The 23,303-nt window shown below is 43.0% G+C and overlaps 1 pseudogene; it reads right to left on the reverse strand.

Moving 5' to 3' along the window:
* Positions 1–159: 159 nt before the first annotated feature.
* Positions 160–23,303, reverse strand: part of LOC119250336 (carboxylesterase 5A-like) — a 27,209-nt pseudogene continuing 4,065 nt past the window's right edge.

Raw genomic sequence — 23,303 nt, forward strand, 5'->3', positions numbered from 1 at the left:
GACTTGTGGCTGAAACCCACCTGGGCTGCAGTTGGCGGGTTCATATTTGAGGCAACACACGTAGATTGCTTCTCTAATACAAACTCTACTAGCTCTGGGATTCTAGGGGTGAAGGGAGAATTTTCAGCACTGAGGCAAAGGCTGTCCCCTGTACACATTTTACATTCTGATTTTATTTCATAAGAGTAAGGAGATGGTTATTATGGCAATTAATAGGCCAGCCCTCCCCCTATGAAATAAGGTAGGCTTCCAAGACAAATTGCATTTTTTGATGTTGAAAAGAATTCCCTGGGGATCATCTCCAAGTCTATAAAACATCAACAAAAGATGCTGACTCCGTGAAGATCCCCACAGAAAGCAGCGAAACACAGAGTGAAGCTAATGATTACAGGGGAAATTGCGGGAGGAGGAGAACCCAAATCCACAAAGACAACTTCTCATGGAACAAAAGAGAAAGAGAAAGGCAGGAGCAGAGAAGGGAAAATTAAGGATGGAAGAGAGCTGAGGACCCTTCCAGAAGTGGACATTATCAGGGGGAGGGCTTCTGTCCAGAACTGAACCTTGGGCTCTTTGAGTCGCTCTCCCACGCTCAGGTTCAAGTTCAGCTGCAAGTACTGTTCTCTGTAGTTGTAGCTGGGCCACAGAGGCAGGCCTATCCCGTTAGGGTCCCTGCAAGTGAGAATAGGTACAGATGAGATTTTCATCTTCAAACACCCAGTGTGGGGGAGGCTGGGAGGTTTATTTACCCTGTCCGAGCAAAGTTAGCCCAGTAGCTCATCATGGTCCTGCTCAGCAATTTCTCCTCCTCAGTGGCTCCTTCTGAAGGAGATAATCACAAAAGCTGTTTCACAACGATTCACCAGAAGTTCAAGGGGCCTCCCGTTTGAGGACTCACTTTTACACCTCCCCTCCTCTTGGATCCTAGCCAGCCAGCTAAGTTATTGTACACATTTTGGGTGCCGAGGCTCAGATACTGCTCAGAGCAATTTCTTTTTTTATATATAGAAATCTCATTTCATTTCTGAAATTTTTATTGAAGAGTAACATACATTACATACAATGTATCAGAAGGCCATAGCTGATTTTCCACAAATTGAACACACCAGTGTAACCAAGAAACGGAACATCGGTATCAAGAATCCCATAAACCTCTCTCACGCCACTCCCCGCCCACTCCCACATTGGTCATCTGTTCTACCTCCAACAGCATAGATTAGTGTTGCCTGTCTTTATTCCTTATTTAAACTGAGCAACAATGTGTTTACAAGATTTATCTATATTATTACAAGTAGCATGCTCAGAGCAATTTCAACTTGTCCAAGGAATCATGACTCCCAAAAGGAGGAGACTAAGCACATGTCATTCCCGTCCACCCAGTGCTGGACAGTCCCTCTCAGTAGGCTGCAAATTCCAGAGGGACCGAGCTAATCTCATTCCCTCTTCTCTCTCTCTCACACATGCCAAACTACTTAATATATTTCTTTTTCTTTTTTAAAGATTGTATTTATTTTTTTCATAGAAGAACTGGGGTACAGGCCAGAGGTATGGGGAAGAGAGGATTCACCAGAGACAGAGTGGGGAGCAGAACAGGCAGATCTACTGAAACACACACTGCTGAGGGGAGCAGCGAGGAGACAGGAGAGGTCTGCTGCGCTATGTTGGTAGCTCCTTGGCGGGGGATCCAACTCAGGCAGTTGCATCACAGTGGTAGTGCTGAGACTTAACTCCTTAATATACTAAGGGGAGGCCCTTAATATATCTCTTTATTTGAAAAAGCAATACTTGCTCAAAGTACAAAATCCAAAATGCAGAAAGCATGTCTAATGAAAATTAGTCTCCCTTCCATGTCCTCCTTGTTACCAAGCCCCACTGCTAAAAGCTTCTTGGGCGCCCTCTGAAGACAGCCAAGACAAGTACAAGGGTTTAAGCGGACACCTTTTTACACACTTGGTACTACAATGGAAACCTACTTTCTCTTTTTACTAGAATTCTATCTGGAAGATAGATCCATAGTGGCACCTATAAAACTTCTTTTTATTATGACTTATAAATATACAATAAATGTTTATAGCTAATTATGTATAAATATGTAATTTATATATTTAGTACTTTATTGAGCTTTACTTTGTGTCCAGAATTCTGCTGGTAAAAGCAAAGCTTTAATGTGCACATGTATTTTTGCACATGTGGATGCATAATTGCACTCTGAAAAATCCCAGTAGTTGAATCACCAGGATAAAGGCTATAGGCATGATAAATGCTGAGTTTTTTATTAATATATGAGGTGGTCCATTCCCTCACACCTGCTCAACAACATTATGTAAAATATGTTGTCCTCAACCTTGATCGATGAAAATGGATTCCTCGATCAAGGTTAGTTTGCCATCCTCATGTCATGAATGAAGCTGAATGGATTTTCATATTTAAAAGTCAGCTGTGTTTCCTTTCCCAACACTGTCTATTTCTATGTGTTACCCAGTTTTTGACTGGGTTGTTCTTTTCTCATTGGTTTCAGGAGTGCTTTAGCTCTCAGATTTAACCTTTTGATACTGATGTTCATTTATTTTTTCTCTTTTGGGGAATCCATGTGCCCATAACATAGTCAAGTTTCACTATGGGATGCTGAGCAATAATAACAGTAACATTTAGTGAGCACCTTCCATGTGGTTTATGGAAATTGCTTCATTTAATCCTTATGAAAACCTAGGAGACAGTTCTGTTATTATCTGTATTATTAGACGAGAATGAATAAATGAAAAAAATGACTAAACCACAGTGCAAAGCACACCTATATGAGTGATTCCATCCTCATCATTGAGGCCAACATCAACTAGTTAAGAGCCTGTATTGTGCAAACATTCCAGTGATAGCTCCTGTGTGCTGTTGCTATTGCTTTTTCTATTGATAACCTCATCAGATTGGTTTATCATTTAGGCAGTGAACATGCCATAAATTCAAGAATAAATGAGTGAACATTACAGTAAGAGTTCACAGTTATTTACATTAGATGTGAAAAATCTGGTTGTTGCCTTTCAAAGCCCTGGGGGAGGGAGGAGGATGTAGCCTTATGGAAGCTCCAGAAAGGTAGAGAGAAGAGCAATCAGAGAAAAGAAAGAGGTTCTAATTTGCAAACAAATGAGATTGCCTGAGTGCCCCCAAGTGTCCACCCAACAGACTTCAGTACAAAGACAAAGAATTTAGAAGACCCAAATAAGGGATCAGGAAAAAGACTAATTATAATAAAGTAAAAATCAAAATCAACGGCAACTATAAACCAGAGACACACTACCGTGGGGGAGAAGGGAGTAGGATCAAAACAAGGGTGGAGGGAATTTTATGGGGACTATAACCAAGATGAAAATGCATACATTGTGCAAAAATGAAAAATGATATAAAAATATATAAAATTAAAAAAAAAAAAACAAACACTCATCAAATAAGTGTTGGCTACCCTTTTTCATCTTGGTTTCTGAAAATATGAATGGTGCATTTTCCAGGGCAAGGTTGTGTCTCTAGAGCTTAGAGTAAATGCCAGCTCACCAGCCATAGTACTGGTGTGGCTGAGGGGCTTCGTGCTAACAAATCCCTGTGTCTTCTCCCAGCTCACCCCAAACTTGAGTACTTGCAAGAGCAGGAGCCCAAGGCTAGTTCCTTACCAAACATGACAATGTCACCCTTCAGGAAGGCACCTCCAAGGACAAATCTGATTTCATCAGTGTGATCAGCTTTGACGAAAGCCGGCCTTGAGTCCTGGAAACACTCGGGTCGGTGCTGAAACTCATAGAAGTAGACAGGTGCACCGACATCTGCAGAAAAGTAGGGAAGAGACTGTGGCAGGCAGGCAGGTGTGTAGGGTGAAGCACAGGCTGTCCTCACCATTCCTTTAGCCCCTCTCCACAACCCCCCCACTTCTAGTTCTGGATTCACAGAGCCATAGGAGGGACAGCCTAGAGACAGGAGGCAACTAGAACCAAACTAACTTCCCTCTTCCCCCCTTTGCACACGCACACTACCTCTTGAGGCAGCCTGAGAGGGCAACACTTCTACTTTTCAAAAAACCTTTCATACTGAGCCAAGATCTTTGGCCTGGTGACTTCCACACTTTGACCCTGGTTCAACTCGCCCAAGACAAACAGAACGAAGTTACTCCCTGCTTCCAAGACACTGTGCACCCTTCAGCTCTCTTTGTATTGAGGGATTTCTGAAGTCAGGAAGCATAAGTCCTCCAAATTTATTCTTTTTCAAGATTATTTTGGTTATTCTACATTCCTTGAAATTCTGTATGAATTTTAGTATCAGTTTGCCCACTTTTACAAAAAAGGAAATTGGTATTTTGATAGGAATTGTAGCATTGCCATTTTAACAATAGTAAATCTCCATGATCACAGGATGTATCCCCATTAATTTAAAAAATTTTTATCAACAGTATTTTATAGTTTTCAGTGTACAATACTGTACCTCTTTGGTTATATTTATTCCCAAGTGTTTTATTCTTTTTGATGCTCTTCAAAATGGAGTTGCTTCCTTAATTTAATTTTTGAACAGTTCGTTGTTAGTGTGTAGAAATGCAATTGATTTTTGTGTATCGATCTTGAATCTTGAACATTTGCTGAATTTATTTATTAGCTTTCATAGTTCTTTTGTGGAATCTTTAGTTTTCTACATATAAGATCAAGTCATCTGTGAGCATAGGAAGTTTCACTTCTTTCTTTCCAATTTGGAATCCTTTTTCTTTCTTTTTCTTATCTAAGTGCCCTGGCTAGAATAGATGTGGTGAGGGAAGATAACTTTATCTTGTTTCTGATTATAGAGGGAAATCATTTAATCTTTCACCATTAACTAACTCAATTCTTTCAGCTTCTGCTTCATATATTTTGGATGGCTTTGTAAGGGGCAGAAGGGCTTATAATTGGTATAACTTCTGATGGATTCACTTTTATCTTAAAGTCTATTTGTCTGATAGCAATATAGCCACACCAATTCTCTTGGTTATTGTTTAAATGGAGTATCTTTTTCCATTATTTCTCTTCCAACATATTTATATCTTTGGTTCTAAAGTCAGTCTGTTGTAGATAGCAGATAGTTGGATTCTGTTTTTAAAATCATTCATCCTGCCTTTTGGGAGTTTAGTTCATTTACTTGTAATTACTGATAAAATACTATTTCTTTTTGCTATTTGTTTTCTGTATGTCATCTCTTTTTGTTCATCAGTCCCTCCATCACTGCCTTCCTTTGTGTTAGAAAATGTTTTCTAGTGTACCATTTTGATTCTCCTTTTGTTTTTTAACCATGTATTTCATAGGTTATTTTGGTTTTTTTGTTTGCTAAGTGGTTGCTGGGATGATAATTCACATCTAAATTTATAATAATCTAGTTTAAATTAATACCAACTTAGTTTCTATAGTACACAAAAACTCCCCCCATGTAGCTCTGTCCCCTTTATTATCACAAATTGCATCTTTATATATTTTGTATTAATAACTTAGATTCATGATTATTGCTTTAAGCAGTTGTCTTTTTTATTACTTTTTTTTTAAATTTGTATATATTTTACATCATTGTTCATTTTTAAATGATGTTTGATTTCTTTACTCTGGTGTAGTCCCCATAGAATTTCCACCACCAATTCACCCTTGCACCATCACCACAGCCCCCTTTGCTCCTCCCTCCCTCCTTTGATCCCTCTCCCTCCCCTGCAAGATGTCCCTGGTTTATAATTGTCTGTTTGTTTGTTTTTGTTTTGTTTTGTATTGTTATTATTTTTTCCCCTGATGGCTTATTTGGTTCCCCTATATTCCTCCTAAAAGTGAAACCATCTGATATTTTTCTTATTCCTTCTGACTTATTTCACTGAGCATAATTTCTTCTAGCTCCATCCATGTTGCTGCGAGTGGCATTAGTTTATATTTTTTGATTGCTGAAGAGTATTCGATTATGTATATATGCCACATCTTCTTGATCCAGTCATCTATTTTTGGGCATTTGGGTTGTTTCCAGGTTTTACCTATTATAAATAGTGCTGCAATAAACATAGGGGTACAGGTACCCTTTTGAATCAGTGTTTTTGTGTCCTTTGGGTAGATTCCTAGGAGTGGAATTGCTGGGTCATACGGTAGCTCCATTTTTAGTAGTCTGAGGAACCTCCATACAGCTTTCCATAGTGGTTGGACCAGTGTGCACCCCCACCAGCAGTGTAGGAGAATTCCTTTTCCACCATAATCTTTTTTTTTAATGTGCCTACCACTGAACATTTTATTTACTCTTGATATATTAATGGTATTATCAAGAAAATATGCTACAGTTTCAGGTTTAATAAAATTACATGGCAAATTATCTTTTGATGCATCAAAAATCATTAATATAATGGAATAAATTATTTTAACACCTCAGTAGTAATGGATGGCTAAAAGAATATAAGCATTTTAATTTTCAAAATGTTTTTGCAGTTACACATTTCAGGGGATACTTAAATCAATGAGGCAAGTGTTTGGAATTTTAGAAACAGAAACAAAAGAATAATTTAGAAGAGTGACTTGTGGGTTTCTTCCATGCAAGGGCTCTATCAGTATAACTGGCCTTCTCATAACAGCAAAGTTATATGCAAAGTGTATGTGATAACCAAAATTGTTGTTTCTTTAAATTTCTACCACCTCAGTTTCACTTAAACTTTCACATTTAGACTTTTGCTTAAAATCAAAAGGCAAGTGACAAGTACATTTTAAAGGCACTTGGCTAAATACTGTCTCATGCAAAATAATGGTGATGATTTTTCTCAATAGAGCAAAGTCTATCAGAGCAAGTAAACAGTCAGGATAGATGACTACATCCATAAAATAATCTTGACTTGCTGCACAACACCACAGGGCAATTTCACACTCTGAAGGACATTCTCAGTATAGGCCTGCTCTACAAGGAAGCAGGAGCGATGAAGAGATGATCTATTATAGAGTAGAATTAGCCACAGTATTTATCTGTTCTCCATTAATCAGGGTTTTGTATCTTATTTTTTATGTTTGCCCCTGCTCATGGATTGGAAGAATTAACATTATTAAAATGGCCATCCTACCAAAAGCAGTATACAGATTCAATGCTATTCCAATAAAATCTCAATGACATACTTCAAAGAAATAGAACAAATACTAATGAAATTCATATAGAACCACAAAAAACCATGAATAGCCAAAGCCCTACTGATGAAAACAAAGGAGAGAGGCAGTATCACACTTCCAAGCTTCAAGCTATAATACAAAGCCATAATAATTAAAAGTTTGGTATTGGAACAAAAACAGACACACAGACCAATGAAACCGAATAGAGAGCCCAGACATAAAGCCACACTTATCTGGACAACTGATCTTTGACAAAGGAACAAAGAATATGCAATGGAACACAGACAGTTTGTTCAATAAATGGTGCTGGGAAAACTGGACCTCCACATGCAAAAAAAAAAAAATGAAACTAGACTACTACCTCTCACTGTGCACAAAAATCAACTCAAGATGGATAAAAGAACTGTACATAAGACCTGAAACCATAAAATATACAGAAGAAAATATAGGTAAAACACTACAAGGCATTACATCTCAAAAACATATTTAAAGACTCATCACCCAAAGCAAAGAATGTCGAGGAAAAGATAAACACTGGGGATTACCTCAAACTGAAAAGCTTCTGTACAGGAAAAGAGACATTAACCAAAACAACGAGACACCCCACTGATAGGGAAAAAATCTTTGCACTCCATACAACTGATAAGGGACTGATCACAAAGATATGCAAAGAATTCACCACATTTTTGCCAACATTTGTTGTTGCTAGATTTTTTGATATGTGCCTTTCTTACTGGTGTAAGGTGGTATCTCATTGAAGTTTTGATTTGCATTTCCCTGATTATAAGGGATGTTGAACATTTTTTCATATGCCTGTTGGCCATATGCATTTCCTCTTTGGAGAAGTTTCTTTTAAGTTCTTCTGCCCATTTCTTTCTTTCTTTTTTAAAAAGATTTATTTATTATGCATACAAGAGCTGGGGTACAGGTCAGAGGTGTGGGGGGTGAGAGGATTCACCAGAGACAGAGTGGGGAGCAGAACAGGCAGATCCACCGAAATACACTGCTGAGGGGAGCAGTGGGTGAGTCAGGAGAGGTCTGCTGTGCCATGTGGGTTTCTCCCTGGACGCCCAGGGATCAAACTTGTGCTGCAGAGGCTGTGGATTGCCTCGCAGTGTGGTGCTTAACCCCTTGCGCCACCAGGGAGATTCTTTTCTGCCCATTTCTTGACTGGATTTTTTACTTTGTTTTTGTTGAGTTGTGTGAGTTTTTTGTATATCTGTGATCAGTTCCTTATCGGCTGTATGGAGTTAAGCAGTTGTCTTTTAAATCATACAGGGAAAAAAATTAGAAACCAAAAATACATTAATATTGACTTTCATATGATAAATAAGGATGGTTACCTTTGCTGATATATATTTCTTCTGCTTGTGGATTTGTGGTAATATGTAATGTCCTCTCAATTCCAGACTGAAGGACTTTAGAATTACTTGTTAGGCTTACAAATAGCAAACTCTTTGCATTTGTCTGGGAATGTCTTAATTTCCCTTTCATATCTGAAGTATAGTTTTGACAGATATATAACTCTTGACTGACAAGCTTTTTCTTTCAACACTTTGAATATGTCATCCTGCTGACTTCTAGCTGCCATAGCTTCTGATGAGACATCAGCTGTTGATTTTATTAGATTTTTTTTTTACATGATTATACCTTCTTTCTTACTGCTTTTATGAATTTTCCCTTTTCTCTGATTTTGGTTATTTAGATATAATTTGTTTCTGATGGATCTCTGAGTTTCTTCTAATTGATATTCATAGAGATACTGGATATGAAAATTTATCCTTTGTCATAATTTGGAATATTTTTATCATTATTTCTTCAAAAGAATGTTTGCCTTTTCTCTCCCCTCTTTCTGGAACTACTTGGGGTACTTGCTGGTGTCCCATGAACTTCTTAGCCTCTGTTAATTTTCCTTCATTCCTTTTTCTTTTTGGTCCTTGGTTTGGATAACCATCAATGGATTTATCTTCAGATTCTCTAGTTCTTCCTTTTCCAAGCTCAAATCTGCCAGTGATCCCCTCTAATAAACTTGTCCTTTCAGTTACTGTACTTTTCAACTCCAGATTTTCTATTTTGTTATTTTTTTATAGTTTTTAAAAAGATTTATCTATTTATTTATTTATGCATACAAGAGCTGGGGTACAGACCACAGATGCAGAGGGTGAGAGGATTCACCAAAGACAGAGCAGGGAGCAGAACAGGCAGATCTACTGAAATACACTGCTGAGGGGAGCAGCAGGCGTGACAGGAGAGGTCTGCTGTGCCATGTGGGTCAGCTCCCTGGCCAGCCAGGACTGAACCTGTGCTACAGTGGCTGTGGATAGATTCATAGTGCTATGCTTAACCCATTGCACCACCAGGGAGGCCCCTATTTTTATAATTTTATACATTCTCTTCACTGTTATTCTCTATGGTTTCCTTTAGTTTATTTTTTTTGTACATGGTTTCTTTAAACATATTTAAAGTAAGACCAATGTCTGGATTTCCTGAGGGACTATTTCTTTCTTTCTTTTTTTTTTTTTTTTTGCTGCTTGTTGGGTTCTACTTTCTTGTTTCTTAGCAAAGTTTGTTGAAAACCAGAGATGTTGAATATTGCCATGTGGCAATTCTGAATTTTACTTCCTCCCCATTATTTATTATTCCTTCTTGTGGCTGCTATTGTTTGCTTGTTTAGCAATATTTATGCTCGATTTTACTCTAATGCACTTATTACCATTTAACAAGCTAACAAATATATTATACTTGTATGTTATCAGTCTTCCCAGCTAGAATGTGAGTTTCATTATTTTGCTCAGTGGTCTATCTCCAGGACCTAGAATGGTGCCAAGTACAAAGCAGAACCTTAATGACATTTCTGGAAATCAAAGGAAAGGGAGATGGGGGAGATTGGAAAGGGAAAGGAGGGAAGAGGAGAGGAGAGAAGAGGAGAGGAGGAGAGGAGCAGGGAGGGGAGGGGAGGGAGGAGAAGAGAGGAGGAAAGGAAGGAGGTGGTGGAGGACAGGGGGAGGAGAAAGGGGAGAGGCAGGGGGAAGGGAAGGCAGGCAGGCAGGAAGGAAGGAAGGGAGGAGGGAGGGAGCTTGTGTCCCATAAGTAATCTCTTTCTGAGCGCACTAATTATAATCAAGATATCTGGGGGGCCTCCCCAGTTGAGTGCTGGGCTGCGAAGCTGTCCGCAGCCTCTGCAGTGCTGGTTTGATCCCCGGCCACCAGTGAGGTTCCCACATAGCGTGCAGACCTCTCCTGCCGCCCGCTGCTCCCTCCTGCTCCCTCAGCAGTGTATTTCGTCGGTCTGCCTGTTCTGTTCCCTGCTCTGGCTCTGGTGAAGCCTCTCACCCTCCCATGTTTCTAATTGTACCCAGTGCTTACATAAATAAATAAATGAATAAATGAACAAATAAATAAATAAATAAATCTTAAAAAAAAAAGATATCTGGGAAGATACTTCCAAAGGGAATCTGGGGAATAGTCCCAGAAAGTTATGAGGAAGTAGGAATTTTCTACATGATTCTGAAGAAGGGAAGGAACAGAAACAGCAAGAACTCATCAGCATTCCTAAACTCTGGAAGACAGGCAGATGCAAAGTCAGCATGCAGGTGATATCCCAGACACCAGTGGGAGCCCCTGTCAGTGAGGGAACGGAAGGGCAGAACAGGCTGGTCAGCCAGCAACAGGCTCCTCCAGCGGGGCTGTGGCCCTGGGCCAGCAGTAGGCTACTCAGACTCACCTCTGTGATTTCGAGCTGTGATCAGTGCAGGGACCACAAAGAACACGTCTCCGAGCAAGTCCAGAAAAGAATTTCATATTTCAAGTGGATACTGCTTGTTGTGGAAGTATTCTTGAGCCACAAGGTACATATACTGGGTGGGGATGTTCTGTAAAGAGTCGTGGTCACAGGAGACCCAGGTCAACACCAACAGACAACACAGTGAGTCTTCCTTTACCCAGCAGTTCTTTGAAGTTACAAGCTACAAACAGCATCAAGAAAACAAATTTAACCAGAGGCCAATTGGTATGACAGGAGTTAACTTCTTACTCTGGTCACAAAAACATCCCCAAACTTCTAAATAAAGACTGCAAACTCTTCTAATCTTAAGTAATAATTTGTATTCATTCATTCATTTCCCAAGACACTTGTTCCAGTTCAGCATCTTGGGTGGTTAGAGCCCGCCCTGGCAGCTCAAGGCATAAAGTGGGAGTCCTGAACAGGATGCCCTTGTGTCGCAGAACAGTCACACCCACACCACACTCACTCTGACTGGACAACTGAGTCACGCCAGGGAACCTAGCGTGTACATCTTTGGGAAGTGGGAGGGAATCAGACCCCCTGGAGAGAGCCCACACAGGACATGCAAACGCCATGAAAATAGTGGCCCTGGCTGGAACATATTTTTTTCTCATCAATGTTACAATAAAATGATGTCATCAGAGGAACAGTTATACCGTTTGAAAGGCAGCACCTGGTGTGCTCCTGTACCCCAGGAGAGACCGCATGCCCTTCCAGTCCCCCGGCACCTTCCTACACAGGCTGCTTCCTAGTCTGGTGATCTGGTTTGACACCTTCCCTCTGGACATGTACACCTGCTCAAATGCTCCCTTTCTCTAAGGCAAGACCTCCCATGAGCCCATTTCCAATCTAGCCTGAGAGATTCCACTGTCCGATTTGTATTTTAAATATTTTTCAAACCTTTTCAGCAACTCTTATCAACAGGCAGCCACGACTACCAAATACCCCCTGTAAGCCTTCAGGCTTGAGGGATCCCCTGCATTCAGTCTGCCCCACTTTGCAACCACAGGGCTCTTTCTAAAATGAAAATCAAACAACGTCCCTGCCCCTGAGGTCAGCTTCATTTTCTTTCTGTATTGTAACAGCTATGTCCACCCTCCCTTGCTGCAGCCAAGTCCTCCCGCTGATCTCTTTGAAGCCTCTGGTCCAGATTTGTCTTCTCCGTTCCTACAGCTCCCCTCACCCTGCTCCTTTGCCAGCCAGGGAAACCTAACTTGAACTGGCTGCTCCCACTGTGAGCCCCACAGGGCGTCAGACAGTCATTACTCTAGTCCACAGACATGGATGGCCGTGTCCATCCACCTTGACAGTCCACCAGTTCCTCGGGACCTTGGGAAGGACCGAAGCATGAGGACTTTCAATGAACATTTGTTGAATGAATAAATGACTGAGACAAACCTGCATGGAATATACCTGAATAAATGTGCATGACGAGAGAGAAAGGAGGAAAGGAATCCATCTCTACATCCCCGTGCCTAGGCTCCATCTGTTCAGGGAGCTAATGAAAAAATGCTCCCAGCACGGCTGGAACCCAGCACAGGCCTCATTTGGCCTGTGTTGACTACAGGCACCTCGTCCCAGTTGTGTTCAGAATTCAGAACTTTTCAGATCATAGATAGATAATTCAGAACACATGCTCCAATTATGTATCATGCTCAGGGGGTTGGGGACCCAGACAGCACCCCAACATCCACATTAACATGTCCACAAAGAAACCTATGAATAATAGAATAAGTAAAAACAATGCCTGTGTGGGAATGGTGGAGACTGGCTACATGTCAGCTGGGTCAGGTTTGGCCTCCATGTGATTACAAAAAGTCTTTGGACTTCCAGAGCTCTTTGTATGTTGAGAGGTTGGCTAAGGGACTGCAGAACTCTACTGTGTAAAGACTATAGGAAGGAAGGAGGGTGGGGGAGGATGGAGGGTGGAGGAAGAAGAGAGGGCTGGAAGGAGAGCAAGGAGTGCATGGCCCCAGCCCCTACCCAGAGCACCACCCAGCATGGCTTGTTAAGTGAACAGGTCTCTGTGGGGGTCCTGCTGTCCAGCCCCACTTACCATTAGTGTGTGTAACAAGTGCATGGCCAGAGATTTGTTGGAGCCTCTGAGGATCTCAGGGAATTCCTTCTGTGAAGAGAAACCAGGGCTCTGTCAGCACCTCAGGTTGTCAGAAGGGAAACCGGCACCTGTCTTTCCTCAGGGTGGCTGGGATGGGCAGGAGCCCCTCCTGTCCCCTGACAGGTTGGTCGGACAGCCTCAGAGGGTGGTTTGAGCAATATGACTTCCTGTCATACCTGCCATCTTGGGGACCCAATGGTTGCCCTGAGGGGAGGCTACACAACAGGGGGAGTTGTATCTGCCCAAATTCCTCTGCTGAAGTTCTCACCACCGCCCTTATATCTCAGAATGTAACCTTATGTAAAGAAAGTATTTGTTCTTTTTTAAAAAGATTTATTTATTTTTATACAAGAGCTGGGGTACAGGCCAGAGGCACAGGAGGGATTCACCAGAGACAGATCAGGGAGCAGAACAGGCAGAAGGACAGAAGACACTGCTGAGGGGAGTAGCAGGCGAGGCAGGAGAGGTCTGCCGTGCCATGTGGGAATCTCCCTGGCTATCCGGGAATCGAACTCGCACTGCAGAGGCTGTGGACAGCTTCACAGCACACACTCAACCCGCTGCGCCACCAGGGAGGCCCATGTAGAGATAGTTTTAAGAGGTGATTAAATTAAAATGAAGTCTGACTGGTGTCCTTTTAAAAAGGAAGTCTGGACACAAGGAAACACGGGTATGTGCAAGCACAGAGGGAGACCAAGCGAGGAAACAGCAGGAAGGCAGCCACCTGAAAGCTGAGGAGGGAGGTCTTAGAAGAAACCAGCCCTGCTGCCGTTGAACCCGGCCTCTGGCCTCCAGAATTTGAGGAAATAAGTATCTGTTGTTGAAGTGACCCATACTGGGGTATTTTGTTAGAACCACACTAGCAAAGTAATATAGGCCACAACTTGACTTTGACACCAAATTCAAAGAGAGACCAGACAAATCTCAAAATTAGTGGTTTGATGTTCTCTTTCTAAAGACCTTTGCAATCAGGGCCTCTGAGAAGCCAGCACTTGGCAGACAGCCAGTAAGGCTGCGAGGCTGGTGGTTAAGAACCAGTGCTGCTTGGTACATAGTAAGAACTACGAGTAATTATTTGTTAAGTGATCTTCCCAGGCCAACATTGCAGCTTAAAAACAGGAGGGAGTAGAAATACTACTCATTTGTCAAGTGAATGTCCCTAGTTCATTTTTTGTCTGAAATCTTGGGGTAATGAATCACTAGGGTAGATATTTATTTATTTATTTATTTATTTAATTTATTTATTTTTTAACCTGGGCAGGATGTGGTTTTATTATGCTGACTGTTTCTAATAGCTACATTTGGCTTGCAGAAATTTTTTTTTAAATAATAAATTTGTAGATATTTAAACATAATTGTCGCTTGGAGTCTGAGGGAGCCCCCAGTCATTCAACTTATTTATAGTTTGTCTAACTACTAAGAATTGTCTGTGTATGTTTGGGAGTGTGACCAAACTAGGCCACACTCTTGGGAGATGCTGGGGGCATAGACTTCCTTCCCGTCTTGCTCCTTCCTTCACAGCCAGCCATGAGTGTAATGACCAGAAGATCAGCACTGAATCAAGCTTTTGAGCTATGCAGACCAGGCTCCAATTCCCTTTCTGTCTCCTGAATAATTCCAATTATCTAACATTTACTGATTGTTTACTATTTGCAAGTTATTGAGTGTGTACATGTGAGGCAGGTAGTAAGATCAGCCCTATTTCACAGATGAAGGGATAGAGGTTCAGAGAGGTTAGGCAACTCACTTAGGGTCACACAGCAGGTAAATCAAGAACTCCACACTTAAAGCCAGATTCTAAGTGCATAAACACTACAACTATTTCCACACTAGCTGGGAGACTTAGAAAAGTCACTTTTGTTTCCCTGAGCCTCAAAACTGGACTAATACTGCCTGCTTGCCAGTCACAGCACAGATGGGAACACTCGGCAGGTAGAAGGCATACAGGACTGGCCACAGTGCTGTGGGGTGTTGGCTGCCATCAGCAGCACCAACCTTCTTCTTCCTTGCACAGACCCAAAATTAGTAACAGTGGTAGGATTTCCTACCATTCTACTCAAAGGGCTGCCCTCCTCCCAGGCGGAGTGCACTAAAATGGCTTACTTAGGCCAGTCTGTGATAGTGGCAGTGGTCTGGACAGGGGTTCTCAATTGCCTTCTTACAATAGGAGGAAAAAATTCCCACCCCCACTTAACTCCTAAACATTGCTGTCAGTCAAATTAATAATGGCAGATGTGCCTTTACAGCCTCATGAATGCGGGGTTTTGGTTCTAGAAGGCCACCGAGGAACCCTGAACTGGACAGACCTCTGTGTTCCTTACCCTCCTTTCTCCAGCTTGAAAGGAGGCTTGTCAATTTGAATGAGCTTTGATGGCATTGCGAATTTAAGCACTCCGCTCTGCTGAGGGCCACTGAGAAAATTTGTTTTTGAACGTGGAGGGTCAAGAAAGTGGGGCTCCCTGTTAGCATTCAGGCCTCAGCTCAATGGCCCCTCCTCAGGTAAGTCTTTAGCGATTGCTTTCTCTTCCCTAAAGCAACTCATTCTCCTGGGTTTACATTCTTCCTGACACTTGTCACTCTCTGGAATCATCTTTTCAACTTGGCTCTCTCTCTGAGAATGTAAACCAGCAGAAAGCAGGAACCGTGTCACCCGGCCACCGCCATAAGCTCAGTTTTTGCCAGAGCGCAGAGCACATAGTAGGTACTCAGTTCATCCTCATTGAATGAATGACATAAATCCATAATTTCAAACTTGCACAATCTTAGAGAACATTCTCAGGAGTCAGAGGCCTCAACCAAGGGTGCACAAGAAAAGGTAAAGGCTGAACTTTTCCAAACCTAGATGAATTTCACCTTTGAAACTATAATCGTGCTTATTTGAAACAAGCACTTGTGATGTTCTGACCAAAGCTCTGGCCCAATCCTCTAACATTTTACGGACTCATTTTTCCACAAGCGTCTACAAGGAGATGGGGGTCCACTTGCTATGGCAGTTCCCATCCTCTGTCACCCACCTCAGAGAGAAAAGATGATCACTTAGCTGAGGGGCCTCAGCCCTCACAGTATTTGGTGTCACCTAAGGGGAACCCATCTGTGGAAGCAAACAACCACCTCACTCATTGGGAGAGACCAGAAGCACCACCAGAATCCTCACCATGGGCAGCAGAAAGCCACACTCATGGTTACTGACTCCGATGATAGAAGGAACTGGATGGAATTGTTTCTGAGTCATTAGATCTAGAGGCTCCTCAGGAAAGAAAAATCCATCAACCACTCGAGTGAACGACTTGGTTTTCTGAAATAAGAAGGGAAAAATTGACAGCTGTTTCTCTTTACAAATTCCACTGTCCCCAACCCCTAGCCAGGCTGAGGCAAGTGGTCAAAGTGCAGTAAGAAAAGAAAATAAGCCATCCCAGTGCAGAGTGCCCCTGGGCCAGCCCCCTGGAGCAAAGGTACTCAACTTTTTTGAGCCTTGGTTTCCTCATCTTCTAACTGGGTAAGAACAGTAGTTACCTAAGAAAAATAGTAGACTTGCATAGTGGTTCTCAAAGTGGGCCTCCAGGACTTGTGGCGGCAGCATCATCATCAGGAAACTTACCAGAAATGCAAATTCTCAGGTTCCATCCCAGACCGCCTGAATCCAGAACTCCAGGGGTGCAGCCCAACCATCTTGTTTTAACAAGCCTGCCAGGAGATTCTCATGAATGCTCAAGTGTGGGAATCACTGACTAAATGCAACAGGCAGAGTGGGGAGCAGAGGGATGGCTAGTGGGGATGTGGGAAGCTCGTCCTGAGACGTCCATGTGCCTTGGATCTAGCTGGATATTTCTTAGGTCTGAGGAAGCAACACCTGGCTCTCATCCTGGTTTTTCAAGATGTTGAGAGTGGGTCAGAAGGGAAGACACAAAACAGCTGTCTTGCGACATCAGATCAAGGACTGTTACCCATTTTTTGGATGTGAGCACAGCTCATGCCAAATAACTAACAAACATGGAAATCTGACAGATAATGACCTTGATGATTCGAGGACAATCAGAAGCTCCAAGATTGGAAAGGACATAAAAGCTCATCCAGTTCAATGATTCATCCTGTGATTGAAATTTGCCAGTGGTCATGTAGACCCTGCTTGAATACGTCCAGAGTGAGTGTCTCACTTTCTTCTAATGGAGCCTGTTGTTTTTCAGACAACTGGGTTTTTAGGAAGGCCTTGGTTATACAAATTCAAAGTGGTTTCCTAACAGAACTTTGAGCTCTTGACCTTGATGTTAGCTTCTGGTAGCGTGTGGAGCAAGGATGGTCCCCATCTCTGTCCATGAGATGCCTTCAGTGACCTACAGACAACCTTTGAATTTTAGTGGCTCTTCAGGCTAAGCAGCACCCCTGGCCCATCAAGTTCCTTAAATTACCTATAAGGATTCTGCCTTCTACATGGGCAGACATTATTTTTTAATAGTAATGTCAGGCATTACTATGAATCACTAATCCCTAGCTTTCCAAGTCTCAAGCCTAAGGAAATAAGAGAGAAGTAGGATTTGCCTTCAGCTCCCTTCAAAGGGCCAGCCTGCCCCAAGCCCTCCCCTGCTCTTTACCTGGCTGATGTTGAGCAGCTCCTCAGACGATTTTGCCCTCAGGCACTGCAGCAAGGCAGGGGAGTCTGAGGCCTTGCAACCACAGGCATCTGCAATCATCTGCAACTATTTCCAGAAAAGGACCAGGTCACAGCTGGGTACTGAAAACCTCCAAAAAAGTGAAATTTGGAAAGAGTACTTAATCCAGCCACAGGCTGCTCTGCCTGCTGCCCCCTCACCACCTTGTGCCTAGAATGGGATGTACCCATCAAGGACAGACGGACTGGTGTTCTCCATACTCGCTCACCTGAACCTCTTTGTCATCTTTGCTAATTGTCAGAGCTGGGGGAGGTGCTGTGGCAGTCTGTGGGCTGGGACAGAGTCAAGGTTCTGGGTTCCAGAAAGGCCAGTCTGGCACCAGTCCCCCAAGGAGATGAGAAACTCAACTCTGGGCTGCTATATGGAGTTAGGAGGCCCAAGAGTAAGGAATAGCTTTGCAAGCTTCTTAACTATCAGTTGAGGCATGCCTCTAGTCAGTCTTGGCCTGTCAGTTCTCTGAAACCTCTCTTTCACCCCCAGCCTGGAAAGCCCTAGAAGTCTTTTTTTCCATCTCTATGCCAATTCTACTAATTCTGGCCCACCTCCTACTTCTCTCAGAATGACAAGGGGTTGAGCACAGCACTGTGAAGTTATCTGCAGCCTCTGCAGCACAAGTTTGATTCCTGGCCAGGGAGCTACCCACATAGTGCAGCAGACCTCTCCTGTCTCCCTGCTGCTCCCTTCAGCAATGTATTTCAGTAGATTTGCCTGTTCTGCTCCCCACTTTGTCTCCAGTGAATCCTCTCACCACCTCCTTCTGCACCTCTGGCCTACACCCCAGTTCTTGTGTGCATAAATAAATCAATCTTTTAAAAAAAGAAAAAGACATTTGTTTTGAAAAAAAGGTACTTTCAAACCACTGCAGTTTTCCTCCTTTTAACTCTTCTTGCCCAAGGATCCTCACCTTCTCTACCCAGCCCTTTGCAAAATGCCTGCTCACCCCGACATTGAACTTTGCACATGTGCAGATCCTGTCCCTTCAAAGTGGTGGCCCTTAGTCTTCTGGGCGTCATAGATGCTCTAAGCAGTCCATGAAAGCTATAGACCTTCTCCCTGGGAAAATGGACACACAGAGAATCTGCATACAAGGAGTTCAAGGAGCACCTTCCGAACACACGGACTGCAGGTTAAAAATACTTGGCATGATATATTATTGTTGTCTTGAGCTAGTTTTCTACTTATAAATTCAGAGGTCATAGCAGAACTGAGAAAACATTGGGAACTCAATATGCATGTGGTGAATGAACAAATATGAGCACAAACCAGAAGTTGATATATCATGTTACCAAAATCAATAATCCCTGTGTATTGAGGTTATTTTTACAATCTTATAACTCTGCTTCTGTTTCTGTTCTTAGTGCGGGGTTTGTATTTTCTAGAGGATATTTAAGAAAATACACCACTAAAATGTACAATACCCGGGCTCCACAGTCTAATGTTTATTTAATATTCATCAACTGCAACAGCATATTCCTTAACTCAAACATTAAGTAAACATTTACGGTTGCCTAATATAACCAAGGCATTATGCTGGGACATGAAAGATAGAGACCTCAGGATCCAGGTCCTCACTATCTGGCAGAGTGCTAAGACAAGACGACAGATGACAAATATCTGGGTATATGTCCTATCTCCCCACATGATCTTGTGCCAGACAACATTAATCAGTCATAGTGTTATTCCCACTGAGCTGCAAATAGCCTCAGAATCTTTCTTAACATAGTAGTCTAGGAGGTAAAGCAGAGTAAGTATAGGAGATGAATTTTATATAAACAGGGGACTAAGTTATATATCATAAGCAAAGGATATAGTTAAGGTGGAAAAATGATCACGGTACACACATGTATGCACACACCCACAAGTAAACACACATGCATAAACACACAAAAACACACACATTTGCACACACCCACATACACACAAACCCAGATACTCACATTCACACATATGCATATGCAGTCACATGATATTCATAACACTCACACGCATACACTTTCACACGTATGCATATGCACACATGCACTCACAGCCATGTACACCAGCAATATTGCATTATGTAGCTGCACCCACTTCCTACTGAACCAGGTCTTCCATGGTAGCCTCTCTGGGCCAGCATCAGATTCTTTGACCATGGTTAGCAAGTACAGGGAAGCACGTGGTCTATGCACAGATGATCAAATTCTTTCCTGAGAACAAACTGGAAAGGGTAACAGTGAACCTACATCCTTACTCCTAGCATCATCAGCAGCCTTCAGGTAAGGGATGATGGCCACTCCACTCTCCATGATGGCTTTGTGGAATAAGCCAGTGGTCAGTGGGGACAGAAGCTGGAGAGAGAACACAGGAGATGCGAAGTTATTTATGGGGCTGGCTCCCCATCACACACACCGCCCATTCCTTTTTGGAAAAAAACTTTTCTAGGAAGCTCTAAGCTCGGAGGGGGGCAAAAAAATCTGGTTTGGGGGTTAGAGCTGTCAAGGGGTTTGGGCAAGTTATTGAACCTCTCCAAGTCCTGATTCCTTATAAACTTGAAGTTCATGAGCACCAGCTCTGTCATTTCTTAGCTGGGGAAGCACAAGCAAGATGCTTATTACTTCTAAGCATCCCCTTTAGGGGAGCAATACGCTGAAATAGAACCTATTACTGAACATATATACTGAAACTGAACCTATCTCCTGGACTTGTGAGGAGCAGGAGAAGCTTAAATATAGAAGGTTTTGTACAGTGTTCGTTTGAATAATAAGAGCTCATGAAATGGTGGCTATCATCACATATATAAAGTGAGTTACTATAATCCCTTTATTGCATTAATTTGAAGATATAAAAAAATACTTTGTCAAGGGCTACACAGCAGAAGTTCTCTTAACCCATCTCGTGTAGCTCATTTCTGTGATTATATGTTAACTGGTGTCCTCTATAGCCATTTTCCAGGACCTCTGTACATTTCTATTATCATCCATTTCCTGCCAAGAGTTAAGTGTGTTTGCTTCCGAACTTGTTTTTTCAGCTACACTTACTACAGTAATTATATAATGGGTGAAATACCATGGGAATGAATGGAGTGTGCATGTGAAAAAAAAAATGTTTGGGGAAACAAAGCCTTGATAAAGGCAAGTAGTGAAAAAATACTGCTGTCAAATTAGATGTGAACAAGTAAGAGTAAAGTGTGCAGAGGGAAATAAAACACTCCATGAGCACTTCACAGCCTACTTTTAGGCATCTTGAAGTTCATGCTCACTGGAAAGAAACTAAAACTGCAATTTGAGGGCAATGAATTCTTTAGGAGGTTTCTGCATGCAAATGCATGTTGGCCCTCCAGCCAGCGACAAACTGAAATGACAAGGCCCTAAATCAAACCACTGGTGAAGGAATGTACATTTTATGTTTTAAGTAAAACCAAAATGATTACATGAATCATTTGTTATTTTATGCTTTTAGCTTAGTTTTTCTATTAGACAAGTAATTACCAGTTCTGGTATTGGATACCAGGGCTCCAATTTTATAAATATAAATGATTTTTTTCTCCTGTTATTACAATGTGACCTTGGGCGATTCAGTTAAACTTCCCAGGACAGCTCTAGTCCATGAAATGAGACTGAGCCCCTAACTCACAATGTGAGTCTCTCTGGAGATCACAGATCTAAGAGTGTTTGTTCAACTCGAAAGCACCAATTTGATGTCAGGGATTCATCATGTGTATTTTTAACCTGCCCCACTGAGATTAGTTCAGGCCCCAAAGAGGAGCACTCACAAGGCCAGAAACACTAATGGCTCCCGCTGACTCGCCAAAGATGGTCACGGAGAGTGGGTCCCCTCCAAAGAGGTTGATGTTCTTCTGGACCCAGGTAAGGGCAGCTACCTGGTCCAGGAAGGCCCAGTTCCCTGGAGCATGCTGGTCCCCTGTGCTGGGGATGAAAGGCAGGGTGAGAATGCCCAGTGAGCCACTGACATTGGGGGTGAGGCTGTGGGAGGGTGTCAGGGCATCACCAGCATCCTATAGGGAAGAGAGGTAAATTGGAAGTTTGGGGGAGCTAGAAAACCAGGCTGGGTTCTCACCCTCTGCTGAGATTTGGATTTCTCTGAAAAGTTGATGAATGCTAAGCAGCCAGGAGGAAAAATCACAGCCTGGCAGGAGAAATTGCAGGATATTCATAGGTTCCCCTGAATCAATGGATCCAGAAGAGCCCTGTTCTTGGCAGTTGGGCTGCACCAGGGAGCAAGGCCTCCCTGTGCACAGAAGTTTCATGATCTGGACACTTATGATCCCGGGTGGCCTTGAGCAAGTCAATGAACCTGCTTTACCACAATGTTCTCTTGTCTAGAATGGGCTAATCCTGGTGCCTAATTTGAGTGGTGGTTGTGAAGGCTGATGGTGCCAGGCACACAATAAGCCCTATGTCCACATCAACGATCACTAGTCAGTCAATCACCACCCTGATTCACTCCTATGGTCTGCATTAAGACTGCACAGTAGCCTCCCAGTCAAACTCCCCATCTGCAGCCTGGACACTCTTAGCCCCGCCTTCACTCTACTCTCCAGAGCACAGCCTGGCTTTCAAAGTCTCTGCCAATCAGACCTGCCCTCACTTTTCTAAATCCATGTCCTACTGTGTCCTCATTTGCCTGCTCAGATATTGGAAACAATTTTTGGAAACCTTTCTGCCAAAGGGATCTGTTGCAGTCTACCACTGTACACAATCGCTACAGGTGTAATTGCTCTGGTCACGGTACCTCTCTCAGTCCTCCTTGTCTTCACTGAAGCCCCGGAGCCATCTCCCAGTGCTCCAGGACCGCATGTTGCTACATTTCCTTGCAAGTTCCCAGCTTTTGCTCTGGCAGCAGTCTTTGCAAAGTATGATCTCTCCCAACCCAACCTTGTCTTTCGGGTGCAGCTGGAATGCCACCTCTCCCACGAAGCCTCCCTGATTTCTTGCAGCTCTCTCAGTCTCGCAGTCCCACTGCCTCGCAATCTCAGGGCATTAAACCTGCCCTGCCCGGTGGCATGAGTACTGGTGCTGCTGCATTAGCTTCCCCATGACACTAAGAGTTTCTCAAGGTCAGATCCATATTAGCATCACTGCTAAATTCCCCGCTGTGACAAACAGCAGCCTGCCCTCTTGACTCATTCATGCCTTCCACCATATTCTTGGTAGGATACCAGAAATGTCAAGAGCCTCGGCTCTATTCTGTGAGCTCTGAGAAGCTGCTTCCCCTCTCTGTACCTCCATGTTTCAACTGTAAAGTGGGACTAGCAACAGTGTGCTTCCAGGAAGACTATTCTGAGGGTGAGCTGGAATAATGCATGGTGAGTGCCTGCACCCTACCTGGCTCACAGTGAGCGCCCAAAGCATGTGAGATGTTATTGGACAGAAGGAAGTCAGCACAATGAATCATTTTCTCAGGGAGCATTCGGGGAGCCTCGAGATGGGGCCCACGCTACACTCCTGACTGCTCCCACAATACAACTGGGCTACATGTCTCCATTCCCCTTGGAGTTGGTGTGGCCTTTGCGTTCTGCCACAGGATGTGAAGAGAAGTGATGAGTGCCACCTCCAGGCTGACCCCGGAAGACTCCCTGGCATGACTCCATGCTCTCATTCAATGCAGAGGGCCTGGAGCCCTGGAGA

The sequence above is a fragment of the Talpa occidentalis genome, unplaced genomic scaffold, assembly GCF_014898055.3.
Source record: "Talpa occidentalis isolate TD23 unplaced genomic scaffold, MPIMG_talOcc4v2.1 talOcc4.17, whole genome shotgun sequence".
Taxonomy (NCBI): Eukaryota; Metazoa; Chordata; class Mammalia; order Eulipotyphla; family Talpidae; genus Talpa; species Talpa occidentalis.